The following is a 26,314-nucleotide window of genomic DNA, read 5'->3' as shown; positions in this document are numbered from 1 at the left end:
CAAGAGGGCCCAGTTTTCGGGAGAGTTTAGAGGTGCCCTAGCTAGGGGTAGAGGTCGCTTCAGGAAGGGTCAGCCCAGCAGACCCCCATATTCAGCACCACCACCTCCCCAAAGTGCTCCAGTGAGACTATATTTCAGTGCGATGCCAGAGAGTTCTTACTACCCACCAGCTATTCAGGGTTACTCCGGCAGTTATTCAGGTCCACAGGGTTCTTCAGATTCTTATTTCAGTGCTATGTTGGAGAGTTCATACCGGCCATCGGCTATTCAGGCTTCTTCCAGTGGGTCTACAGGCCATCAGGGTCAGCCATCAGGGTAGCAGGTCACCGCACCATGGGGTTGTTTCGAGTGCGGAGACCTTGGCCATATGAGGAGATACTGCCCCAGGCTTCGGGGCAAGGCAGTACAGCAGGGTCAATAGTCTATGATTTCAGCACCGGCTGCCCCGCCACCTAAAGGTGGAGGGCAGACAGGTTGGGGCTGTCCTAGAGGGGGAGGCTAGGCAGAGAGAGGTCATCCAGCTATTGTTCAGTTAGGTGGATGCCAGCCAGCCGGTGCCCCGGCCAGATTTTATGCCCTTCCGGCCAGGCCAAATGCATTGGCCTCAGATGCCGTCATCACAGGTATTATTTCTGTCGGTGGTAGAGATGCTTCAGTATTATTTGATCCAGGGTCTACTTATTCATATGTATCATTCATGTTTGCTCGTTTCCTGTTTATTTCTCCTGAGCCTTTGGGCACTCATGTTCATGTGTCTACTCCTGTGGGTGATTTTGTGGTTGTAGATCGGATCTACCGGTCCTGTGTGGTCACACTCTATGGTTTCAAGACTATAGCAGATCTCCTGTTACTCGATATGATCAATTTTAAGATCATCCTGGGCATGGATTGGTTATCTCCGTATCACGCCGTCCTATATTGCCATGCCAATATTGTTACTTTAGTGATGCCAGGGTTGCCAGGGTTGGAGTGGAAGGGTTCCATAGTTGATACGTCTAGCTGGGTTATTTCTTTCCTGAAGGCTCGGTATATGGTCGAGAAAGGGTGTCTGGCTTATCTAGCTTATGTTCGGGATACCACTGCAGAGTCTCCGACGATTGATTAGTTCCAATAGTTCGAGAGTTCGCCGATGTGTTTCCTTCTGATCTTCCTGGCATGCCAGCAGATCGTGATATTGATTTTTGCATTGATTTGGCTCCAGGCACACAGCCTGTGTCAACCCCACCGTACCATATGGCTCCGAAAGAGTTGAAGGAGCAGCTTGAGGAGCTATTAGTAAAGGGGTTTGTTAGACCTAGTATAATGCCTTGGGGTGCACCAGTGTTATTTGTGAAGAAGAAGGATGGGACTATGCGGATATGCATTGATTACCGCCAGTTGAACAAAGCCACCATCAAGAACAAGTATCTGTTGCCTCGTATTAATGACTTGTTTGACCAGTTGCAGGGTGCTAGGGTGTTCTCTAAGATTGACTTGAGGTCAGGGTATCATCAACTGAAGATTCGGGACTCGGATGTTCCGAAGACTACATTCCGGACTAGATATGGCCATTATGAGTTCCTGGTGATGTCCTTTGGGTTGACTAATGTCCCAGCAACATTCATGGACTTGATAGGGCATTCAGGCCTTACATTGATTCATTTGTCGTCATTTTCATTGACGACATCTTGATAAACTCCCGTAGCATGGGGAGCATGAGCAGCATTTAAGGGTAGTGTTTCAGACCTTGCGAGAGTAGAAGCTATATGCTAAGTTCTCCAAGTGTGGGTTCTGGCTAGAGTCAGTGGCATTCTTGGGGCATGTTGTGTCAGGAGAGGGTATTAAGGTGGATCCCAAGAAGATTAAGGCAGTTCAGAGTTGGCCACGTCCTACTTTGGTGATCGAGATTATGAGTCTCCTAGGGTTAGCAGGTTATTACAGATGATTCATGCAGGGCTTTTCATCTATTGCATCACCTCTAACTAGATTTACCCAGAAGGGTGCTCCTTTATGCTGGTCCGACGATTGTAAGGCGAGCTTTCATAAGCTCAAGATAGCCTTGACTATAGTACCAGTCCTCGTGTTGCCTTCCGGTTCAGGGATGTATACGGTATATTGCGACGCTTCGTGCATTAGATTAGGGTGTGTATTGATGCAGGAGGGGCGAGTTATTGCATATGCTTCACGTCAGCTAAAGATCCATGAGAAGAATTATCATGTGCACGATTTGGAGTTGGCCGTGATTGTTCATGCTCTTAAGATATGGAGGCATTATCTGTACGGGGTATCATATGAGGTTTATACTGATCATCACAGCTTACAGCACTTGTTAAAGCAGAGGGATCTCAATTTGAGGTAGCATAGATGACTTGAGTTGCTGAAGGATTATAACATCACCATTCTTTATCACTCGGGCAAGGCAAATATGGTCGCAGATGCCTTAAGTAGGAAAGCAGAGAGTATGGGTAGCTTGGCATTCATTCCAGCAGAGGAGAGGCCACTAACTTTGGACATCCAGTCCTTGGCTAACCGACTAGTGAGGTTGGATATTTCAGAGCCCAGCCGAGTTCTTGCGTGGGTTGTTGCTCAGTCTTCATTATTGGGGCAGATCAAGGCCCGACAGTTTGATGATCCACATTTGGCAGTTCTTAGAGAGACAATGCTTCAGGGTAGTGCCAAGGAGATTTTTATTGGCAAGGATGGTGTTTTGCGACTCCAGGGTGGCCTATGTGTTCCTAATGTTGATGGTCTGAGGGAGAGAATACTAGAGGAGGCACACAGTTCGCGGTATTTCATTCATTCGGGTGCTATAAAGATGTATCATGACTTGAGGCAGTATTACTGGTGGCGAAGGATGAAGAAAGACATAGTAGAGTGTGTGGCTAGGTGTTTGAATTGCCAGCAGGTCAAGTATGAACACCAGAGGCTGGGTGGCCTACTTCAGCAGATGCCTATACCAGAGTGGAAGTGGGAGCGCATTACTATGGATTTCGTAGTTGGCTTGCCCCGAACCTTGCGGAAGTTTGATGTAGTGTGGGTCATCATGGATAGGTTGACCAAGTCGGCACACTTTATAGTGGTTGTGACTACTTATACTTCGGAGAGACTGGCTCAGATTTACATTCGGGAGATAGTCCAGTTCCATGGTGTGCTTGTTTCTATCATATCGGATAGAGGCCCTCAGTTCACTTCTCATTTATGGAGAGCTGTTCAGGGTAAGTTGGGGACCCGCGTGGAGCTTAGCACAACATTTCATCCACAGACCAACGGGTAGTCTGAACGGATAGTTCAAATTTTGGAGGACATGCTCAGAGCATGTGTGATTGACTTTGGAGGGCAGTGGGATCAGTTTTTGCCCTTGGCGGAGTTTACATACAACAACAGCTATCAGTCCAGCATAAAGATGGCTCCATATGAGGATTTATATGGTCGACGTTGTCATTCTCCTATCGGGTAGTTTGAGCCTGGTAAGGCTAAGTTATACGGTACAGATTTGGTACAGGATGCCTTGGAAAAGGTAAAGTTGATTTAGGAAAGGCTATACATAGCTCAGTCCAGAAAAAAGAGCTACGCGGATCAGAAGGCGCGTGATGTATCATTCATGGTTGGTGAGAAGGTTCTCTTGAAAGTCTCGCCAATGAAAGGCGTTATGAGGTTCGGGAAGAAGGGGAAGTTGAGCCCTAGATTTATTGGCCCCTTTGAGGTGTTGAGACGAGTTGGGTAGGTCGCTTACGAGCTTGCTTTTGCCCCAGCTTATCGGGAGTTCATCCGATTTTTCATGTATCGATGCTTCGGAAGTATCATACTGACTTGTCCCATGTGTTGGACTTCAGTACTATTCAGTTGGATGAAAGTTTGGGTTATGAGGAGGAGCCAATTGCTATTATTGATAGGTAGGATCGCCCGCTGAGATCCAAGAGGATTTCTGCGGTGAGGGTCCAGTAGAGGGGCCTACCAGTCGTGGAGGTGACCTGGGAGTCTGAGAAGGACATTCGGAGCAGATATCTACATTTATTCAGCAGCTCAGGTACTTTTCTATGTCCGTTCGAGGACGAACGTTTGTTTAAGAGGTGGAGAATGTAACGACCCGACCGGTCGTTTTGCCTTTTAGAACCATGTTCCCTTAAATAAAACTTCACGTGCTTGCTTTAACTAATTTACGACTTGCGGGGATGGTTGGTTCGGGATTTGGAAGAGCTTGGAGTGAAATATGCTCATTTGATTCCTAAGGATTTTCTTAAAAGGCTAAGTTTGACTCTGGTCAACATTTTGAGCAAACGGACCCGGATTCGTGATTTGACGGTCCTGGAGGGTCCGTAGGAAAATATGGGACCTGGTTGTATGTTCAGAATCGAATTCCGAGGTTCCTAGGTCAAGTAATGAATTTTTATTAGAAATTCTTAAACCGAAAGTCTAAGGATTTAAAAAAACTAATTAATGATTGATCACAGTCATATCAGGCTCGTATGTTGGTTCCAGAGCCCAGTACAGGTCCAATATAACATTTAAGACTTGCCCGCAAAATTTGGTGTCAATCTGAGTAGTTTAAGGGTGTTTTGGCTCGTTAGAGGAAAATTAAGAACTTGAAGTTCATAAGTTTGATTCAATTGGTTTTAGGGGTGATTCTTATATTTAGCGTTGTTTCGGGCGTTCCGAAGGTTTTAGTAGATCCGTTTCATGATTTCAGACTTGTCGGTATGTTTGGGCGAGGCCCGGGAGCCCCGAGTGTCAATCAGAGGAGGCTCGAGTGAAGTTGGAATTTTTGAGAAGTCCTGAAGCATCTGCTTCTGTCATAACCGCACCTGCGGTTGGTCGACCACAGGTGTGAGACCGCAGAAGCGGTCCACCTATCGCAGATGCGGCCCAGGGTAGGCCAGGCCAAAATCGTAAAAGCGGCTTCGAGACTGCAGAAGCGGTCGCAACCCGCTTGGCCTGTTCCGCAGGTGCGTCTGATTTTTAGCAGAAGCGGGACAGCAGATGCGGTCCCTTGACCGCAGATACGGAAATCGCTGAAGCAGTGGGCTTCATTTAATACGGGTTCTAAGTCATTTTTGCCACTTTTCACCCCTCCATTGGCAATTTTGGGAGCTCTTGAGAGAAGACTTCGACCTAGTATCTTGAGGTAAGTTTATCCTACCAATTCTTAGTTTAATACTTGTTTCTTACGTAGATTAAACACTAGAATTTAGGTAAAATCAAGGGGGTTAGAGCAAAACCTAGGGTTTTGAAAAAAGTTAGATTTAACCACGAAGTTTGTTATGAAATGAATTAGAAATCATATATTATTGATCCTTAGGTTATAGAGGACAACTTCCTTCGAAAAATTTCGGAATCCGAGCACGTGGGCCTGGGGTCGGATTTTAGAAAACTTGTGTTAAGTGTTGGAAAATTGCCTAAATAGCTAGAATATGATCTTGTGAGCTTATATTGACTAGTTCCTACCTCATTTAACTAGTTTTGGATCGTTCGGCTCCAAATTGAGAGTTCGGGCTCGTCCTTGGTATTGGAAGTGCACTTTTGAGCAAGGTGAGTCTCCTTTCTAACCTTGCAAGAGGGGAATTATCCCCATAGGTGTAATAATTAAGTAATCTGCTACTAAATGCGGGGGCTACGTACGCACTAGGTGACGAGATTCTGTGCGTAGCTACTACTATGTTAATTGTCCGGGTAGTCTAGGACTCGTATCATGCTATATTTGTGAATGTCTCTATATTTTCTTGCTAATGTGATCACTTAGGATATGCTAGACACTTGGAAAGGAATATAAGCAAATGTATACACTTGTTGGACACTTGTGTGAATTTACTTGGAACTAAATGCGCATTCATGTGTTTTCTTGATATTAATTGATATTTGTGGATTGGGCTAATTGCCTCGGTAGAGATACATGCATCTATGGTTCGCGCCATTCGACCCTCTGGCAGTGCACAATTTATTTTCTGTTGGATCGGGCCATCGACCTCGGCATAATGTGCGCATGATGTAAATGTGAAATCTTATCCATGACTTGTCCTGCTAAATACTTGAAATGTAATTGGTTAACTGCAAGATTGTTCAGAACGTGACTTATTATCTCTTTCTACAAACTGTTGATTATTTGTGACTCTCATGCCTATCATAACACCTTATTATATTATTTGACCCTAGTAGACCTCTCGTCTCTACTTCTTCGAGATTAGACGGAATACTTACTGGGTACATATTGTTTATGTACTCATACTACACTTCTGTACTTAATTGTATAGGATCTGACGCAGGTACATCTAGCTATCAGTCTGGTGCACGCCCCTGATTCATAGCTCGAGACTTCCACGGTGAGCTGCCCCTTCCTGTGTCGTTCAGCAGCTTGATGGAGTCTCTCTTTATTTTTTTTTTGGCTGTCTATTCTATTTCAGACAGTAGGATGGATTTATTCTTTTGTATATTCTACTAGTTGCCCATAACTTGTGACACCAAGTCTTGGCACACACAGACGTTTCTTTTGGGTTGTATAATTATTATCGAATGTTGCATATTATCACCTGTTTTTAATTGCAAATTAAGAAAATGTCGTAACTATTTTGGGTAAGTAAAATAAAAATTTACTAATACTTCCGCATTGGCTTGCCAGACAACGGTGTTGAGCGTCATCACGATCTGTTATGGAAATGGGCCGTGACAAAGACATTCAATTTAATATTACGAACGGGAATGTATTGAATATCTATTTTTTGTTTTGCAATAATTTAGATAAAAATGCATAACCAATTTTTATTTTTCTTTAGCGTTTAGTCCAATAATTAATACTCCCTTATTAGTCTATTTATTTCAGCATGACTTAGTACTTTTAGATTATGTTTATTTTTATTATGGCTTTTTAATTGGCAATATTTATATTACATAATTTTATTGTCTTTATTGTTGAATATTTTAGGATAATGCCATGACACATCTCATATTTTGTATTATTTTCTTGGAAAATACTTTATATAGTTGTATCTTACTAGGATTAAAGAAATATTTTGAGCATATGTTCTATGTTTTGTTCTACGAAGATTTTACCGGGAAAAAAAACGAAAAAATTCGAATAACCCGAAAATCTGAGAAAACCCGAGAAAAACCGAGATTGAAAAATCCGAGCTTTATTGGTTTGGTTTGGTCTTTAGATTTAATAACCCGACACAATTGGTTTGGTTTGGTAATTGTAAAATTCGAACCAACCCTGCCTATGTATACCCCTAACTGCCGCAATAAATTTATATAAAAATTAAAAAAAATTGTAATATAACCACTAGGTGCTTACCTAGTGGCCAATTTTATTCATAAAACTTTGAGTGTAGCCGATCTCTGCACTATTACAATACAAAATACTAGTGTTTAAAACTAGACTGGAATTAAAACATGTCATATTGGAATTTAAAGACCATCCCAATATGAGCTTACAAACTAATATGTAACTGCAAAGAAATATTCCAACTTGCAATGCTCTCTTCATAGTAGATCCTGCCTCAAAGAATAACCCGTAGCTAGAGCTGTCAAAACGGGCCAGCCTAACCCAACCCAGTCCAAGTTGAAACGACCCGACTGGTCGTTTTGCCTTTTAGAATCTCATTCCCTAAATAAAACTTCCCGTGCTTGCTTTAACTAATTTACGACTTGCGGGGATGATTGGTTCAGGATTTGGAAGAGTTTGGAGTGAAATATGCCCATTTGATTCCTTAGAATTTTCTTAAAAGGCTAAGTTTGGCTTTGGTCAACACCTTGAGCAAATGGACCCGGATTCGTAATTTGACGGTCTCGGAGGGTCCGTAGGAAAATTTAGGAGCTGGACATATGCCCAGAATCGAATTCCGAGGTCTCTAACCCGAGTAATGAATTTTTTATTAGAAATTGTTAATTTGAAGTTTTAAGGATTTAAAGAAACTAATTAATGAGTGATCACATGGGTATCTGGCTTGTTGTTGGTTCCGAAGCCCTGTACAGGTTCTAAATAATATTTAAGACTTGCACGCAAAATTTGGTGTCAATCCAAGTAGTTTAAGGGCGTTTTGGCCCGTTAGAGGAAAATTTAGAACTTGAAGTTCATAAGTTTGATTCATTTGATTTTAGGGAGTGATTCTTAGATTTAGCATTGTTTTGAGTGTTCCAAAGGTTCGAGTAGGTCCATTTCGTGATTTCAGACTTGTCGATATGTTCGGGTGGGGCCCGGGAGCCCCAAGCGTCAATCGGATGAGGCTCGAGTGAAGTTGAAATTTTTAAGAAGTGCTGAAATTGTTGCTTCTGTCATAACCGTACCTGCGGTTGGTGGACCGCAAGTGTGAGACCGCAGATGCGGTCCATCTATCGCAAATGCGGCCCAGGGAAGGCTAGGCCAAACCGCAGAAGCGGCCCTCGAGCCGTAGAAACGGCCTCAAGACTGCAAAAGCGGTCCCAACCCTTTTAGCCCCTTTCGCAGATGCGGTCTTTCCTTGCAGATACGAGACCATAGATGCGGTCCCCTGACCGCAAATGCGGAAATCGCTGAAGCAGTGGGGTTCATTTAATACGGGTTCTAAGTCATTTTTATCACTTTTCACTCCTCCATGGGCAATTTTGGGAGCTTTTGAGAGAAGACTTCCACCTAGCATCTTAAGGTAAGTTTATCCCACTAATTCTTGGTTTAATACTTGTGTCTTAGGAAGATTAAACACTAGAATTTAGGTAAGATCAAGGGGTTAAAGCAAAACCTAGGGTTTTAATAAAAGTTAGATTTAACCACGAATTTTGTTATGGAATAAATTAGAAATCATATATTATTGATCCTTAGGTTATAGAGACCAACTTCCTTCGAAAAATTTCGGAATCCAGGCACGTGGGCCCGGGGTTGGATTTTAGGAAACTTGTGTTAAAGGTTGAGAAATTGTTTAAATAGGTAGAATTCGATCTTGTGAGTCTACATTGACAAGTTCCTACCTCATTTAACTAGTTTGGGATCGTTCGGCTCTGAATTGAGGGCTTGGACTCGTTCTTGGTATTGAAAGTGCACTTTGAAGCGAGGTGAGTCTCCTTTCTAACCTTGTAAGAGGGAATTGTCCCCATAGGTGTAATAATTGAATTAATTGCTATTATATGCGTAGGTGAGGAGAGTCCGTGCGTAGCTACTATTATGTTAAGTCCGGGTAGTCTAGGACCCAAAAGCATGCTCTACGTGATATTCTTGTAACTTGATGATAAATTTGGATTTGTATAAATTATGTTGATTAAGGTAAATGAGACTAGTAGAGGAACCTTATCCTGCTTGGTCTTTTAAAAGAGAATTTGGATATTCCTGTGAATAACTACTCCTCGGATATACATTATTGTTTGCTTGTTGATGAGTTTATTTATATTTGACCGTGTCGCATGTGTGATTCGTGAGCGGGGTAATAGATGCATCTATGGTTCGAGCCGTTCGACCCTCGGCAGTGCACAATTTACTTTTATGTTGGATCGAGTCGTACGTCCCTCAGTGTTACTTGTGTATGCTTTACTTAGTATTTCTTTGTGGATTGAACTTCATATATACCTTAATGTAAATGGATACCCATGATATTATTTGGAAAAGAACTATTATCCCTTGCCATACAATGCTAATAAATTGTGTTATCCATGTTTATTATAAATTCTTTCTCATATTATTTGACCCTAGTAAGTATCAAGTCGACCTCTCGTCTCTACTTCTTCGAGATTAGACGGGATACTTACTCGGTACATATTGTTTATGTACTCATACTACACTTCTGTACTTAATTGTACAGGATCTGAGGCAGGTGTATCTGGCTATGAGTCTGGTGCGCATCCCTGAGCGGATTTCGAGACTTTTACGATGAGCTGCTTCCCTTCCCATGTCGTTCAGCAGCCTGAAGGAGTCTCTCTTATGTATTTTTTTTGCTGTCTATTCTATTTCGGACAGTAGGATAGTGTTATTCTTTTGTACATTCTACTAGTTGCCCACAGCTTGTGACACCAGGTCTTGGCACACACATTAGTAGATTGTATTATGTTTGGGGTTGTATGATTATTTTTGGCTTTACTGATCATTTCTGATTTTATTTCAACTTAAGGAATCATTGCAACTATTTTGGATAAAAGCAAATGAAAGCTTATTTAGTATTTTTTTTTTGCATTGGCTTGCCCGTCAATGGTGTTGGGCGTCATCATGACCTATTATGGAAATGGGTCGTGATAACATGGTATCAAATCGCTAGGTTCACGTAGGTCTCACAAGTCATGGGCAAACCTAATAGAGTCTTGTGGATCGGTACAGAGACGTCTGTATTTATCTTCGAGAGGCTATAGGGTGTTAGGAAAACTACTCTTTATTCATTTCCTATCGTGCAGTGCTTGGTATACTAAATTTTCCTCTTCTATTCTCTCACAAATGATGAGGACACGCACGGCTGATGTTCCAGACCCGGGCAGAGCTGCTCCCCCGGTTGCTAAAGGCCGAGACAGAGACCGGGGGAGGGAACCGGCTCGTGGTAGGGGACAAGGGCGTCCCAAAGTTATTCCAGTAGTACCACCAGCAGATCCTGCAGGAGATCCTATCATCGAGGAGCAGGGCGAGGTGCCTGTAGCTGAGCCTACCCCGGCGGACTTTATGATAGCACCGGGATTCCAGGAGGTCATGGGTTGTATGCTACGGTTCATGGATTCTATGACTGAGGTTGGTTTATTTCCAGCAGATCTAGCTACATCACAGGCAGGAGGGAGAGCACAGACCCCTACTGCTCAGACTCCTGGACATGTAACTGCAGTGTATTAGACTCCGGGTGCACTACCCGTAGATGGGGCCCAACCAGTTGCTGCAGTGGCGCCCTAGCTCAGACCAGCTACGGACGGTGACCCCATAGAAGTTATTGGATAGATGGACTAGACTTCACCCTCCTATCTTCGGGGTGAGCGACATGAGGATGCCCAGGACTTCATTGACAAGTGCAGGGATAGACTGCACAACATGAGGATATTGGAGTCGCATGGAGTTGACTTCACTACTTTTCAGCTGGAGGGCAGGGCCCGTAGATGGTGGTAGTCCTATGTTCTTGGTAGGCCAGCAGGTTATCCTCCCCTCACCTGGGGTTAGTTCACCCAGTTATTCTTGGATAGGTATATTCCACCCTCTGAGAGGAAAGAGCTACTGTATTAGTTTCAGCATCTTGAGCAGGGCCAGATGTCTGTGACCGATTATGAGGCGAGGTTCTCTGAGTTATCTCGCCATGCACTCATGATACTTCCCACAGACGCAGAGAGAGTGCGGATATTTGTTGCGGGGTTGCACCCCGGTATTCGAGCTATCATGGCCCGAAAGGTAGAGATGGGTACTAAGTATCAGCTAGTGGTAGAGATTTCTCGCTGGATTGAGGGGTATCGCCAGAAGGGCAGAGAGCAGCTCCAGCAGGACAAGAGGGCCCGATTTTCGGGAGAGTTCAGAGGTGCCCCAGATAGGGGTAGAGGTCACTTCAGGAGGGGTCAGCCCAGCAAGCCCCCGTATTCAGCACCACCACCCCCTCCCTGGGGTGCTCCAGTGAGGCCTTATTTTAGTGCGATGCCGGAGAGTTATTACCGCCCAACAGCTATTCAAGGTTCCTCCAGTGGGTATTCTGGTCATCAGAATTCTTCCAATGATCACTTTAGTGCCATGATAGAGAGTTCATATCGCCTACCAACCATCCAGGGCTCTTCTAGTGGGTATTCGGGTCAGCAGGCTCAGACTTCAGGGCAGTAGGCTATGGTACCAAGAGTATGCTACGAGTGTGGAGATCGGGGTCATATGAAGAGGACCTGCCCCAGACTTCGGGGAAAGGCAGTGTAGCAGGGTCAGTAGCCTATGATTTCAGCTTCGGTTGCCCCGCCACCTAGAGGTAGAGGGCAAACTGGTAGGGGTTATCCTAGAGGTGGAGGCTAGGCAGGGAGAGGCCAGCCAGTCGGCGCTCCAGCCAGATTCTACGCCCTTCCGGCCAGGCTAGATGCATTGGCCTCAGATGCTGTAATCATAGTTATTATTTCCGTCGGCGGTATGGATGCTTCGGTATTATTTGATCCAGGGTCTACTTATTCATATGTATCATCTCTGTTTGCTCATTTCCTGGTTATTTCTTCGGAGCCTTTGGGAACTCCTGTTCATGTGTCCACTCTTGTAGGTGGTTCTGTGGTTGTGGATCGGATCTACCAGTCTTGTGTGGTCACATTCTGTATTTTTGAGACCAAAGCGGATCTCCTATTTCTTTACATGATCGACTTTGAGGTCATCCTGGGCATGGATTGGTTGTCTCCATATCACACCGTCCTAGATTTCCATGCCAAGACTGTTTCATTAGCGATGCCAAGGGTACCGAGTTTGGAGTGGAAGGGTTCCACAATTGATACACCTAGTTGGGTTATTTCTTTCTTGAAGGCTCGGCATATGGTCGAGAAGGGTGTTTGGCTTATCTAGATTATGTTCGGGACACTGCCGCAGAGTCTCCGGTGATTGATGCAGTTCCAGTGGTTCGAGAGTTTGCCGATGTGTTTCCTTCTGATCTTCCTAGCATGCCACCGGATAGTGATATTGAGTTTTGTATTGATTTGGCTCCAAGCACCCAGCCTATATCTTTCCCACCATACCGCATGGCTCCTAAGGAGTTGAAGGAGTTAAGGAGTAGCTTGAGGAGCTGTTAGCAAAGGGGTTTTTTAGACCCAGTGTATCACCCTGAGGTGCACCAGTGTTATTTGTGAAGAAGAAGGATGGGACAATGTGGATGTGCATTGATTACCGCCAGTTGAACAAAGTCACCATCAAGAACAAGTATCTGTTGCCTCGTATCGATGATTTGTTTGACCAGTTGCAGGGTGATAGGGTGTTCTCCAAGATAGACTTGAGGTCAGGGTACCATCAGTTGAAGATTCGGGACTCGGATGTTCCAAAGACTGCATTCCGGAATAGATATGGCCATTATGAGTTCTTGGTGATGTCTTTTGGCTTGACTAATGCCCCAGCGGCATTTATGGGCTTGATGAATTGGGTGTTCAGACCTTATATTGATTCATGTGTCATCGTCTTCATTGACAACATCTTGATATACTCCTGTAGCCTGGGGGAGCACGAGCAGCATTTGAGAGTAGTGCTTCAGACCTTGCGAGAGCAGAAGCTATATGCTAAGTTCTCCAAGTGTGAGTTTTGGCTGAAGTCAGTGGCATTCTTGGGGCATGTTGTGTTAGGAGAGGGTATTAAGGTGGATCCCAAGAAGATTGAGGTAGTTTATAGTAGGTCACGTCCTACCTCAATGACCGAGATCAGGAGTTTTCTGGGGCTAGCAGGTTATTACCGGCGATTTGTGCAGGGATTTTCATCTATTGCATCACCTTTGACTAGATTGACCCAGAAGGGTGTTCCTTTACGTTGGTTCAATGATTGTGAGGAGAGCTTTCTGAAGCTCAAGACAGCTTTGACTACAGCACCAGTTCTTGTGTTACCTTCCGATTTGGGGATGTATATGGTATATTGCTACGCTTCACGTGTTGGATTGAGGTGTGTATTGATGTAGGAGGGGCGAGTTATTGCCTATGCTTCGTGCCAGCTAAAGGTTCATGAGAAGAATTATCATGTGCACGATCTAGAGTTGGCCGCGATTGTTCATGCTCTTAAGATATGGAGGCATTATCTGTATGGGGTGTCATGTGAGGTTTATACTGATCATCGCAGCTTACAGCATTTTTTCAAATAGAGGGATCTTAATTTGAGGCAGCGAAAGTGGCTTGAGTTACTGAAAGATTATGACATCACCATTCTTTATCATCCGGGAAAGGCACATGTGGTCGCGGATGCCTTAAGCAGAAAGGCAGAGAGTATGAGTAACTTGGCATTCATTCCAGCAGAGGAGAGGCCACTAGCCTTGGACATTCAGTCCTTGGCTAACAGACTTGTGAGGTTGGATATTTCAGAGCCCAGCCGAGTTCTCGCGTGTGTGGTTGCTCAGTCTTCATTATTTGGGCAGATCAAGGCCCGGCAGTTCGATGATCCACATTTGGTTGTTCTCAGAGAGACGGTGCTTCAGGGAGGTACCAAGGAGGTCACTATTGGCGAGGATGGTATTTTGCGACTCTAGGGTCGTTTATATGTTCCTAATATTGATGTTCTGAGGGAGAGGATTCTAGAGGAGGCACACAGTTCACGGTATTCCATTCACTCGGGAACTACGAAGATGTATCGCGACTTGAGGCAGCATTATTGGTGGTAGAGGATGAAGAAAGACATAGTAGAGTATATGGCTAAGTGTTTGAATTGCCAGCAGGTCAAGTATGAACACCAGAGGCCGGGTGGCCTACTTCAGCAGATGCCGATATCTGAGTGGAAGTGGGAGTGCATCACCATGGATTTCGTAGTTGGGTTGCCGCAGACTTCGCGGAAGTTTGATTCAGTATGGGTCATTGTTGACAGGTTGACCAAGTCGGCCCACTTTATTCCAGTGGCAACTACCTATACAGAAGAGAGGTATGCTCAGATTTACATTCGAGAGATAGTCTGGTTGCACGGTGCGCTGGTTTCCATTATATCAGTTAGGGGCCCTCAGTTAACCTCCCATTTGTGGAGAGCCGTTCAGAGTGAGTTGGGGATCTGTGTAGAGCTCAACACAGCATTACATCCTCAAACCGACGGGCAGTCGGAGCGGACAGTTCAGATTTTGGAATACATGCTCAGAGCATGTGTGATTGACTTTGGAGGGTAGTTGGATCAGTTCTTGTCCTTGGCAAAGTTTGCATACAACAACAGCTATTAGTCCAGCATAAAGATGGCTCCATACGAGGCTTTATATGGTCGCCATTGTCGTTCTCCTATCGGGTGGTTTGAGCCTGGTAAGGCTAAGTTATATGGTACAGATTTGGTACTGGATGCCCTGGATAAGGTAAAGTTGATCCAGGAGAGGCTTCGCACAGCTCAGTCCAGATAGAAGAGTTACGCAGATCAGAAGGCGAGTGATGTATTATTTATGGTTGGCGAGAAGGTCCTCTTGAAAATCTCGCCAATGAAGGGTGTCATGAGATTCGGGAAGAAGGGCAAGTTGATCCCAAGGCTTATTGGCCCATTTGAGGTGTTGAGGCGAGTTGGAGAGGTGGCTTACGAGCTGGCTTTACCCCCAGCTTATCGGGAGTTCATTCGATTTTTCATGTATCGATGCTTCGGAAGTATCATGCCGACTTATCTCATGTGTTAGACTCCAGTACTATTCAGCTGGATGAGAGTTTGGGTTACGAGGAGGAGCTAGTTGCCATTATTGATAGACAGGATCGCCAACTGAGGTCCAAGAGGATTTCTGCAGTGAGGGTCTAGTGGAGGGTCCAACCAATCGAGGAGGCGACTTGGGAGTCCGAGGAGGACATGAGGAGCAGATATCCACATTTATTCGACAGCTCAGGTACTTTTCTATGTCTGTTCGAGGATGAACGTTTGTTTAAGATGTGGAGAATGTAATGACTCGACTGGTCGTTTTGTCTTTCAGAACCCCGTTCCCTTAAATAAAACTTCCCATGCTTATTTTAACTAATTTATGACTTGCAGGGACGGTTGGTTCGGGATTTGGAAGAGTTTGGAGTGAAATATGCCCATTTGATTCCTTAGGATTTTCTTAAAAGGCTAAGTTTGGCTTTTGTCAACACCTTGAGCAAACGGACCCAGATTCGTAATTTGACGGTCCCGGAGGGTCCATAGGAAAATATGGGACCTGAGTGTATGCCGGAATCGAATTCCGAGGTCCCTAGCACGAGTAATCAATTTTTATTAGAAATTGTTAATTTGAAGTTTTAAGGATTTAAAGAAACTAATTAATGATTGATCACATGGGTATCGAGCTCGTATGTTGGTTCCGAAGCCCAGTACAGGTCCAAAATAACATTTAAGACTTGCCCACAAAATTTGGTGTCAATCTGAGTAGTTTAAGGGCGTTTTGGCCCGTTAGAGGAAAATTTAGAACTTGAAGTTCATAAGTTTGATTAATTTGGTTTTAGGGAGTGATTCTTAGATTTAGAATTGTTTCGGGCGTTCCGAAGGTTCGAGTAGGTCTGTTTCGTTATTTCAGACTTGTCGGTATATTCGGGCGGGGCCCGGGAGCCACGAGCGTCAATCGGATGAGGCTCGAGTGAAGTTGAAATTTTTAAGAAGTGCTGAAATTGTTGCTTCTATCATAACCGCACCTGCGGTTGGTGGACCGCAGGTCCGAGACCGCAAATGCGGCCCAAGGAAGGCCAGGCCAAACCGCAGAAGCGGCTCCGCAGAAGCAGCCTCAAGACCGCAGAAGCGGTCCCAGCCCTTTTAACCCCTTTCGCAGATGCGGTCTTTCCTCGCAGATGCGGTCCCCTGACCGCATATGCGGAAATCGCTGAAGCAGTGAGGTTCATTTAATACGGGTTCTAAGTCATTTTTATCACTTTTCACTCCTCCATGGGCGATTTTGGGAGCTTTTGAGAGAAGACTTCCACCTAGCATCTTGAGGTAAGTTTATCCCACTAATTCTTGGTTTAATACTTGTGTCTTAGAAAGATTAAACACTAGAATTTAGGTAATATCAAGGGGTTAGAGCAAAACCTAGGGTTTTAATAAAAGTTAGATTTAACCACGAAATTTGTTATGGAATAAATTAGAAATCATATATTATTGATCCTTAGGTTATAGAGAACAACTTCCTTTGAAAAATTTCGGAATCCGTCCACGTGGGCCCAGGTCGGATTTTAGGAAACTTTTGTTAAAGGTTGGGAAATTGCTTAAATAGCTAGAATTCGATCTTGTGAGTCTATATTGACTAGTTCCTACCTCATTTAACTAGTTTGGGATCGCTCGGCTCCGAATTGAGGGCTTCGACTCGTTCTTGGTATTGGAAGTGCACTTTGGAGCGAAGTGAGTCTCCTTTCTAACCTTGTAATAGGGAATTGTCCCCATCGGTGTAATAATTGAATTAATTGCTATTATATGCAGGGGTACGCACTAGGTGACGAGAGTCCGTGCGTAGCTACTATTATGTTATGTCCGGGTAGTTTAGGACCCAAAATCATGCTCTACATGATATTCTTGTAACTTGGTGATAAATTCGGATTAGTATAAATTATGTTGATTAAGGTAAATGAGACTAGTAGAGGAATTTATCCTGCTTGGTCTTTTAAAAGAGAATTTGGATATTCCTGTGAATAACTACTCCTCAGATATACATTATTGTCTGCTTGTTGATGAGTTCATTTATATTTTACCGCATCGCACGTGTGATTCGCGAGCGGGGTAATAGATGCATCTATGGTTCGAGCCGTTAGACCCTCGGCAGTGCACAATTTACTTTTATGTTGGATCAAGTCGTACGTCCCTCGGTGTTACTTGTGTATGCTTTACTTAGTATTTCTTTGTGGACTGAACTTCATATATGCCTTGAAATGTAAATGGATACCCATGATATTATCTAAAGAAAGAATTGTTCTTCCTTGCCATAAAATGTTAATTAATTGTGCTATCCATGCTTATTATAAATTCTTTCTCATATTATTTGACCCTAGTAAGTATCAAGTCGACCTCTCGTCTCTACTTCTTCGAGATTAGACGGGATACTTACTGGGTACATATTGTTTATGTACTCATACTACACTTCTGTACTTAATTGTACAGGATCTGAGGCAGATGTATCTGGCTATCAGTCTGGTGCGCGTCCCTTGAGCGGATTTCGAGACTTCTACAGTGAGTTGCTTCCCTTCCCATGCCATTCAGTAGCCTGAAGGAGTCTCTCTTATGTTTTTTTGTTGTCTATTCTTTTTCAAACAGTAGGATAGTGTGATTCTTTTGTACATTCTACTAGTTGCCCACAGCTTGTGACACCAGGTCTTGGCACACACATTAGTAGACTGTATTATGTATGGGGTTGTATGATTATTTTTGGCTTTTACTGATCATTTTTTATTTTATTTCAACTTAAGGAATCATTGCAACTATTTTGGGTAAAAGTAAATGAGAGCATATTTAGTATTTTTTTAGCGTTGTCTTGCCCGTCAATGGTGTTGGGCGCCATCATGACCTATTATGGAAATGGGTCATGACACAAGACTTGTGGACTTTTAAATTTGGTGGGCTAGGCCGATCTGGCCCGCCATTTGAATGGGTCTTAAAATGGCCAGCCCAACCCAGTTCTAAGAGGGTTGCAGGCTAGGGCGGGTCGGCCCTTCAATTTTTTTTAGAAAAAAAAATTCTTAAAATCCTTAAGTATTTTTTCATGACATAGTCGCTTAATAACATAAACAACTTCTGTTTTCTTAGAGCGTACAAGAAGCTTGATATTTTATAAGAAATCTCATAATTGAAATGCAAATTCTCTATATTTCTAGCTCTTCTATTTTAAAGCTACGTGAATATTTTCTTACTACTTTTCTTTCAATTTCCTCAAATTCATTGTGATGACCCAAAAGGTCATCACTTGCTTTTAAATTGAATTTTGTGTTCCGAGACCTTGAAAACCTCATTTACATTACCTCGATTTGTGTGCGCAGTCCGGGCGCGTAGCTGGAAAGCCTAAATATGAAAAATCTATGAAAAATAATAAGTTTTGACTATAAAATGAGTTAATTTGACTTCGGTCAACGTTTTGGGTGAACGGACCCGGACTCATGATATGACAGTCCCGGAGGCTCCGTAGGAAAATATGGGACTTGGGCATATGCCCGGAATTGAATTCCGAGGTCCCAAGACCGAGAAATGAATTTTTAAAGAAAATTATTTTCTGAAATTGTTTAAAGGAATTTGAAATGAATTTTGATTAGAACATATTGGTATCGGGCCCGTATTTTGGTTCCGGCGCCCGGTACAGGTCTTATATGTGATTTAATATAACTCTGTGAAGTTTGGTAAGAAACGGATGTCATTTGACGTGATTCGGACCTAAATTGCAAATTTTGATTTTTTAAGAAGTTTGAAATAATTCATTGATTTTGAGGTTTAATTCGATGTTAATGACGTTAATTTGGCGATTTGATCACACGGATAAGTTCATATGGTGTTTTCGAGTTAGTATGTATGTTTGATTTGGAGCCCCGAGGGATCGGGTGAGTTTCTGTTGTGTTTCGGAAGGTTTTAAACTCTTAAAAGGTTTTCAGCTGTTGGTATTTTGATATTTCCTTCTTCGCGTCGCGGGAGAACCCTCGCAAACGCGATGTGTTAATTATGCTGAAGGAAATTCCTTCTACGCGAACGCGTAACCCAGGTCGTGAATGCGAGGCATTGGGGGGTCTTCCCTTTGCAAACGCAAAGGCTAATTGAGCCTGGGCAGGTGGTGGGGCATTAAACCTACCGAACGCGACCACATGGACACGAACGCGAAAGCTCGACGACTCATTTCTCCGCGAACGCGAGCCGTCTTCCGCGAACGCGATGGACCTGTCGCGAACGCGATGAGTAATTTCGCCCAGTTATTTAAAGTTCCGAAAACAGAACACATTACGGGATTTTCATTATTTTCACAAACTTCATCTTCTCCACACCTCTTGGGCGATTTTTGAAGAACTTCTTCACCATAACCTCTAGGGTAAGTAATCTTTAACTTGTTTTCTTCCATTTTTATCAACACCCACTAGATTTCTAGGCTTAAAACATGTGATTCAAGGGTAGAAAATTAGGGATTTGGGTAGAGTTAGGGCTTTTTTGATTATTTGGGAATTTGACCTCATTTTGGGGTCGAATTTGAAAATAAATTATATATTTGGGCTCGTGGGTGAATGAGTGATCGGGTTTTGGTCCGAACCTTGTGTTTTGACCAAGCGGGCCCTGAGTCAATTTTTGACTTTTTGGGAAGAATGATTAGAAAGCTATAATTAAGCATTGGAATTGGATTGTTTAGCGCTTATTGATGTTATGAAGTCGATTATGTATAGATACAATCGATTTGGAGCTGAATTCGAAAGGAAAGGCAGTGTTTGAGGCTTGAGTTGGCCGTGGAAGTTCGAGGTAAGTGTTCGGTCTAACCTTAGCTTTAGGGATTAGGAGTTGTGTCCCATTTGCTATTTGCTTCTTATTGAGTATGACGTACAGGCATGGTAATGAGTATCTATACGTTGGTATCAAGCATAACCGTGAGTCTTAAATTGATAATTGTTGTGTTCTTAAATGATACTACGGATGCTTTAATTGGTGATTCTCAATATTGAGCAAGGATTTAGTTTATTTTCGTGGAAAGTAATTATGATTGAGTATTGGTGTTAGCTGAGATGAGTAGGGATTGAGTTAAGATTGGTTATAGCTAATTCTCCCTTGCCGGGACGTATATACTTTTATTGTTGAATTCCCTTGCCGGGATAGTGTAGTGTATTGTTGATCCCTTGCCGGGACTCGTGGTATGGTTGAGTTTAAGGTATATAAATATATTGGATCGAGTTGCACGCCGCAACATTATTATATATTGGAACGGGTTTCACGCTGCAACAATGTTATATTGGATCGGTTTGCACGCTGCAACAATGTTATATTGGATCGGGTTTCACGCCGCAACAGTAATATAAATGGATCGGGTTGCACGCCGCAACAGTGTTAAATGATAAGGGATCGGGTTGCGCGCCGCAACAGTGTTATTATTGTTTGTTGTAGAACTTGAATTGTTCTCTCTTATCACTCTTTAGCTTCTGTTGGATTTGATATATTCCTCGTAGCATGTACCCCCCCCCCTCCCATTTACATTGTTTATTCCTGTTTATTTTTTTTGTTGTATATTACATAACTGCACAGGTTTATCTGGAGTCTGGTCCTAGCCTCGTCACTACCTCGCCGGGGTTAGGCCAGACACTTACCAGCACATGAGGTCGGTTGTGCTGATGCTATACTCTGTACTATACGCAGATACCGGAGCAGCATTTGGACAGTACCACTTGGAGAGCCAGCCTTCAGTCCACTTAGAGATCTCGAGGTAGTCCTGCAGGCTCGGCGTTCTCTTCTATCTATTTATATGTTCTGTTTCTACTTGTTTCCGAGACAGACTGTATTTCCTTGTTCAGACATTTGTATGTAGTATTCATAGACAGTCTGTGGATATTGTGACACCGGTTTCTGGGTAAAGACGCATGTTGGCATTTTCGTACTGATTTTGGTATCATATTAGTCTAAGTCTTCCGCTTAATTTCATTTTTCGCTATTATTTAAATGTTGATCACCTGTTAACTCAATTCGTTAAAAATGAAAGAGATTGAATTTTCTATATTTCGTGGCTTGCCTAGCTTCTACGAGTAGGCACCATCATGACTCCCGAGGGTGGAAAATCCGGGTCGTGACATTCATGGATTACTTCAATAAGTTTATATGCTGAGGTTTTTTAATTTAGTTTTAACATCATTTGTTGATTCGTCATTATAGTCCATAATATTTTAAAATTCGTGAAATTTGCTAGTGGTTTCGTGTATTAAAAATTGTTCCTTTTCTATACCGAAGAGCAGTTTAAATATTAAAAATATATTAAAATAATCCAAACTGATCATTGGCCACTTAAAGTAATATTTTCTTTTGAAAAAAGATTATTATTGGCCACTTAAAAAATTTCAAGTTCGTTATTAATTTAAGCAAAATAAAAATTAATTTTGTCATATTTATGCATATCAAAAATCTAAATTCTAGTTGATATAGAAGGGTAAATGAGCAATCTAGGATTGGGGAATGAGGATTATAGTTAATAGTTTATTTTAGTTTTTGCTTTTTTTAAATACAAAATATTCAATAGTTAATTAGTATGAATTTATGACACGACCCGGATTTTCCCACCCTCGGGAGTCGTGATGGCGCCTACTAATGTGAGCTAGGCAAGCCAAACCTTTGATCTAATTACTTCATTAACCGATTATTTTTTTATAACAAATATAAGGCGATCTCATTTCCTGTATCTCGTGGCAGGCGTGCCACCCGCTCCCATTTCATGTATCTCGTGGCAGGCGTGTCACCCGCTCCCATTTCATGTATTTCGTGGCAGGCGTGCCACCCGCTCCCATTTCACTTATCTCGTGGCAGGGTGCCACCCTCTCCCATTTCATCTCCTATTTCATGTATCTCGTGGTAGGCGTACCACCCGCTCCCATTTTATTATATCTTGTGGTAGGCGTACCACCCGCTCCCATTTCATTATATTTTGTGGTAGGCGTACCACCCGCTTCCAGTTACTAGCCAACAATAATCACAAGGAATTCCGGCAAGGGAACAAGAGCAATATAACAAGTTCCCGGCAAGGAAACAATGATATTTCAACAACATCCCGGCAAGGGGACAATAATATCAAAACAAACATCCCGGCAAGGGATCGTTAATATCAAAAAAACATCCCGGCAAGGGAACAATGGTGATAATAACATATGAAGCGCAATAAACCACAACGGAGTCATAACAATTATAATACAAGACTCACGGGCATGCTTGACACCAACATATAGATACTCGTCACCATGCCTATACGTCGTACTCCACAATTAACATGTAGCAAATAAGATACAACTCCTAATCCCTCAAGCTAAGGTTAGACCAAACACTTACCTCGATGCCACGAACACAATTCACAATTCAACTATAGCTTTACCCCTTGATTCCACCACCAATTCGCTCGTATCTAGTCACGGGTTACTTAATTACATCAATAAACGCTAAATGAATCAACCCCAATGCATGAAAATGAGTTTTTTTCTAAAGTTTTGCCCAAAAAGTTAAAAATTGCCCCCGGGCCCACATGGTCAAAACCTGAGGTTCGAATCAAAACCCGATTACCCATTCCCCCACGAACCCAAATATATAATTTGTTTTGAAATCGGACCCCAAATCGAGGTCCAAATCCCTAATTTTGAAAAACCTAGGTTCTACCCAAAACACCCAATTTCCCCCATGAAAATCATTGATTTTGAGTTGAAATCATGTTAAAAGATGTTAATAATTGAAAGAAATGAGTTAAAATTAACTTACAACCGATTTGGAAGAAGAGTTGTTGTTGGAAAATCGCCCAAAGGAGTTTGTGTTTTGAAAAGATGTGAAAAATGAGTTTAAAATCGTCTAAGTATAAAAGTTGCAGGTCTCAGATGTGGGAATTGCGAACAAGGGTTCGCATTTGCGAACCCTTCAGGGAAAACTGGACTTGCATTTGCGATCAACATGTCGCATTTGCGACTTGGGAATTGCGACCACAGCATCGCATTTGTGATCACCAACTTCGCAATTGCGAAGATAATCTTGCATTTGCGAAAGGTAGTTGGCCTGGGCTTTCTTCGCAATTGCGACAAGCCGCTCGCATTTGCGCGCCAAGCTTCGCAAATGCGAAACCTGTAGGCCTTCTATGCACAGCTGAAAACCTGCAATTTTCTCAGTTAAAAATGCACCCCATGGCCTATCCAAAACTCACCCGAGCCCTCGGGGCTCCAAGCCAAATATACACACAACCTCAAAAACATCTCACGAACTTATTTGTGTACTCATATCACCAAAATAACATCAGAAACCTCGAATTAAACCTCAATATCAATGAAATTTCTCAAAACTTCTTTAAACATCAAATTTTGCATTTAAGGTCTGAATCACGTCAAACGGATTCCGTTTCTTACCAAACTTCACAAAATTATTTTAAATCATATGTAAGACCTGTATCGGGCGTCGGAACCAAAATATGGGCCAGATACCAATATGTTCTAATCAAAATTCCTTTCCAAATCCTCTAAACAATTTTAGAAAATAATTTTTTAAAAAAAATCATTTCTCGGGCCTAGGACCTCGAAATTCGATTTCGGGCATACGCCCAAGTCCCATATTTTCCTACAGACCCTCCGAGACTGACAAATCACAGGCCCGGGTCCGTTTACCCAAAATATTGACCGAAGTCAATTTAATTCATTTTATAGTCAAAATTTATCTTTTTTCACAGATTTTCACATATAGGCTTTCCAGCTATGCGCTCGGACTGCGCACGCAAATTGAGGTGATGCTAAAAGAGGTTTTTAAGGCCTCAAAACATGGAATTTCATTACCTGAGTCGGAGAAAAGATGGGGATAATGGCTCCGCATATCGGGTTCAGACTCCCAGGTCGATGCCTCAGGAGGCTGACCTCTCCACTAAACACGAATAAAAGGAAAACTCTTCGATCTCAACTGACAAACCTGCCGGTCTAGAATAGCTACCGGCTCCTCCTCATAAGACAAGTCCTTGTCCAGCTGGACAGTGCTAAAATCTAACACGCGGGATGGATCGTCGTGATATTTTCGAAGCATGGACACATGAAACACTGGATGCACGGCTGATAAGCTCGGCGGCGATGCAATTCTATAAGCCATCTCTCCTACTCGATCAAGAATCTCAAACGGGCCAATGAACCTAGGGCTAAGCTTGCCCTTCTTCCCAAATCACATCACGCCATTCATAGGCGACACTCGAAGCAATACCCGCTCACCGACCATGAATGCTAAATCACTAACTTTGCGGTTGGCATAACTCTTTTGCCTAGACTGAGTAGTACGGAGCCTATCCTGAATGATATTGACCTTGTCCAAGGCATCCCAAACTAGATCTCTACCCAACAACCGAGCCTCTCCTGGCTCAAACCATCCAACCGGAGACCGACACCGCCTACCATATAAAGCCTCATAAGGAGCCATCTGGATACTCGACTGGTAGCTGTTGTTGTAGGCAAACTCTGTTAAAAGCAAAAACTAATCCCACAAGCCTCTAAAGTCAATGACACAAGCTCGGAGCATATCCTCTAAAATCTGAATAGTCCGCTCGGACTGCCCGTCCGTCTGAGGATGAAATGTTGTGCTCAACTCAACCCGCGTGCCCAGCTCTCGCTGAACTGCCCTCCAGAAATGCGAGGTAAACTGCGTACCTCGGTCCGAATAATAGACCCGGGCACACCATGAAGACGAACAATCTCCCGGATATAGATCTCAGCTAACCTCTCGGAAGAATAAGAGACTAACACAGGAGTGAAATGCGCTGACTTGGTTAGCCTATCCACAATAACCCACACTGCATCGAACTTCCTCTGAGTTCGTGGGAGACCAACAACAAAGTCCATAGTGATACGCTCCCATTTCCACTCAGGAATCTTAATCTTTTGAAATGAACCACCGGGCCTCTAATGCTCGTACTTAACCTGCTGACAATTCAAACACCGATCCATATATGCAATGATATCCTTATTCATTCTCTGCCACCAATAATGCTACCGCAAATCCTGATACATCTTTGCGGCACCCGAATGAATAGAGTACCGGGAACTATGAGCCTCCTCTAAAATCAACTCTCGAAGCCCATCCACATTAGGCACACAAACTCGACCCTGCAATATCAAAACTCCATCATCACCTAAGCTAAACTTCTTGGCACCTCCGTGTTGTACCGTCTCTCTAAGGACACACAAATGGGGATCATCATACTACCGATCTTGGATACGCTCCAATAATGACGAGCCAGCGACTGTGCAAGCTCACACACGGCTGGGCTCAGAAACATCCAACCTCATGAACTGATTGGCCAAAGCCTGAACATCCAAAGCAAGCGGTCTCTCACCGACCAGAATATAAGCAAGACTGCCCATACTGGCTGACTTCCTACTCAAAGCAACGGCCACCACATTGTCCTTTCCCGGGTGATATAAGATAGTGATATCATAATCTTTCAACAACTCCAACCACCTCCTCTGCCTCAAATTCAACTCCTTTTGCTTGAACAAATACTGAAGACTCTTGTGATCCGTGAACACCTCACATGTCACGCCATACAGATAATGCCTCCAAATCTTCAACGTATGAACAATGGCTGCCAACTCCAAATCATGAACCGAATAGTTCTTCTCATGAATCTTCAACTGCCGCAAAGCATAGGCAATGACCTAGCCATCCTGCATCAATACTGCACCAAGTCCAATACGAGATGCATCATAATAGACAGTATAAGGCCCTGAACTTGTGGGCAATACCAACACCGGTGACGTAGTCAGAGATGTCTTGAGCTTCTGAAAGCTCGCCTCACACTCATCCGACCATCTGAACTAGGCACCCTTCTGGGTCAACCTGGTCATCGGGGCTGCGATAGATGAAAACCCCTCCACGAACTGACGATAGCAGCCTGTCAATCCCAAGAAACTCCAAATCTCTGTAGCTGATGTTGGTCTAGGCTAGTTCTTGACTGCCTCAATCTTCTTCAGATCAACTTGAATACCCTCCGTTGATATAACATGACCCAGGAATGAAACTGAACTCAACCAGAACTCACACTTCGAGAACTTAGTATATAACTGACTATCCCTCAAGGTTTGAAGAACCACTCTATGATGCTACTCGTGCTCCTTCTGGATGCAAGAATAAATCAAAATATCATCAATGAAGACTATCATGAAC

This window comes from Nicotiana tabacum, chromosome 16 (genome assembly GCF_000715075.1).
Source record: "Nicotiana tabacum cultivar K326 chromosome 16, ASM71507v2, whole genome shotgun sequence".
NCBI lineage: Eukaryota > Viridiplantae > Streptophyta > Magnoliopsida > Solanales > Solanaceae > Nicotiana > Nicotiana tabacum.
The sequence above is the reverse complement of the archived record's forward strand: the minus strand, read 5'-3'. Positions refer to the sequence as shown.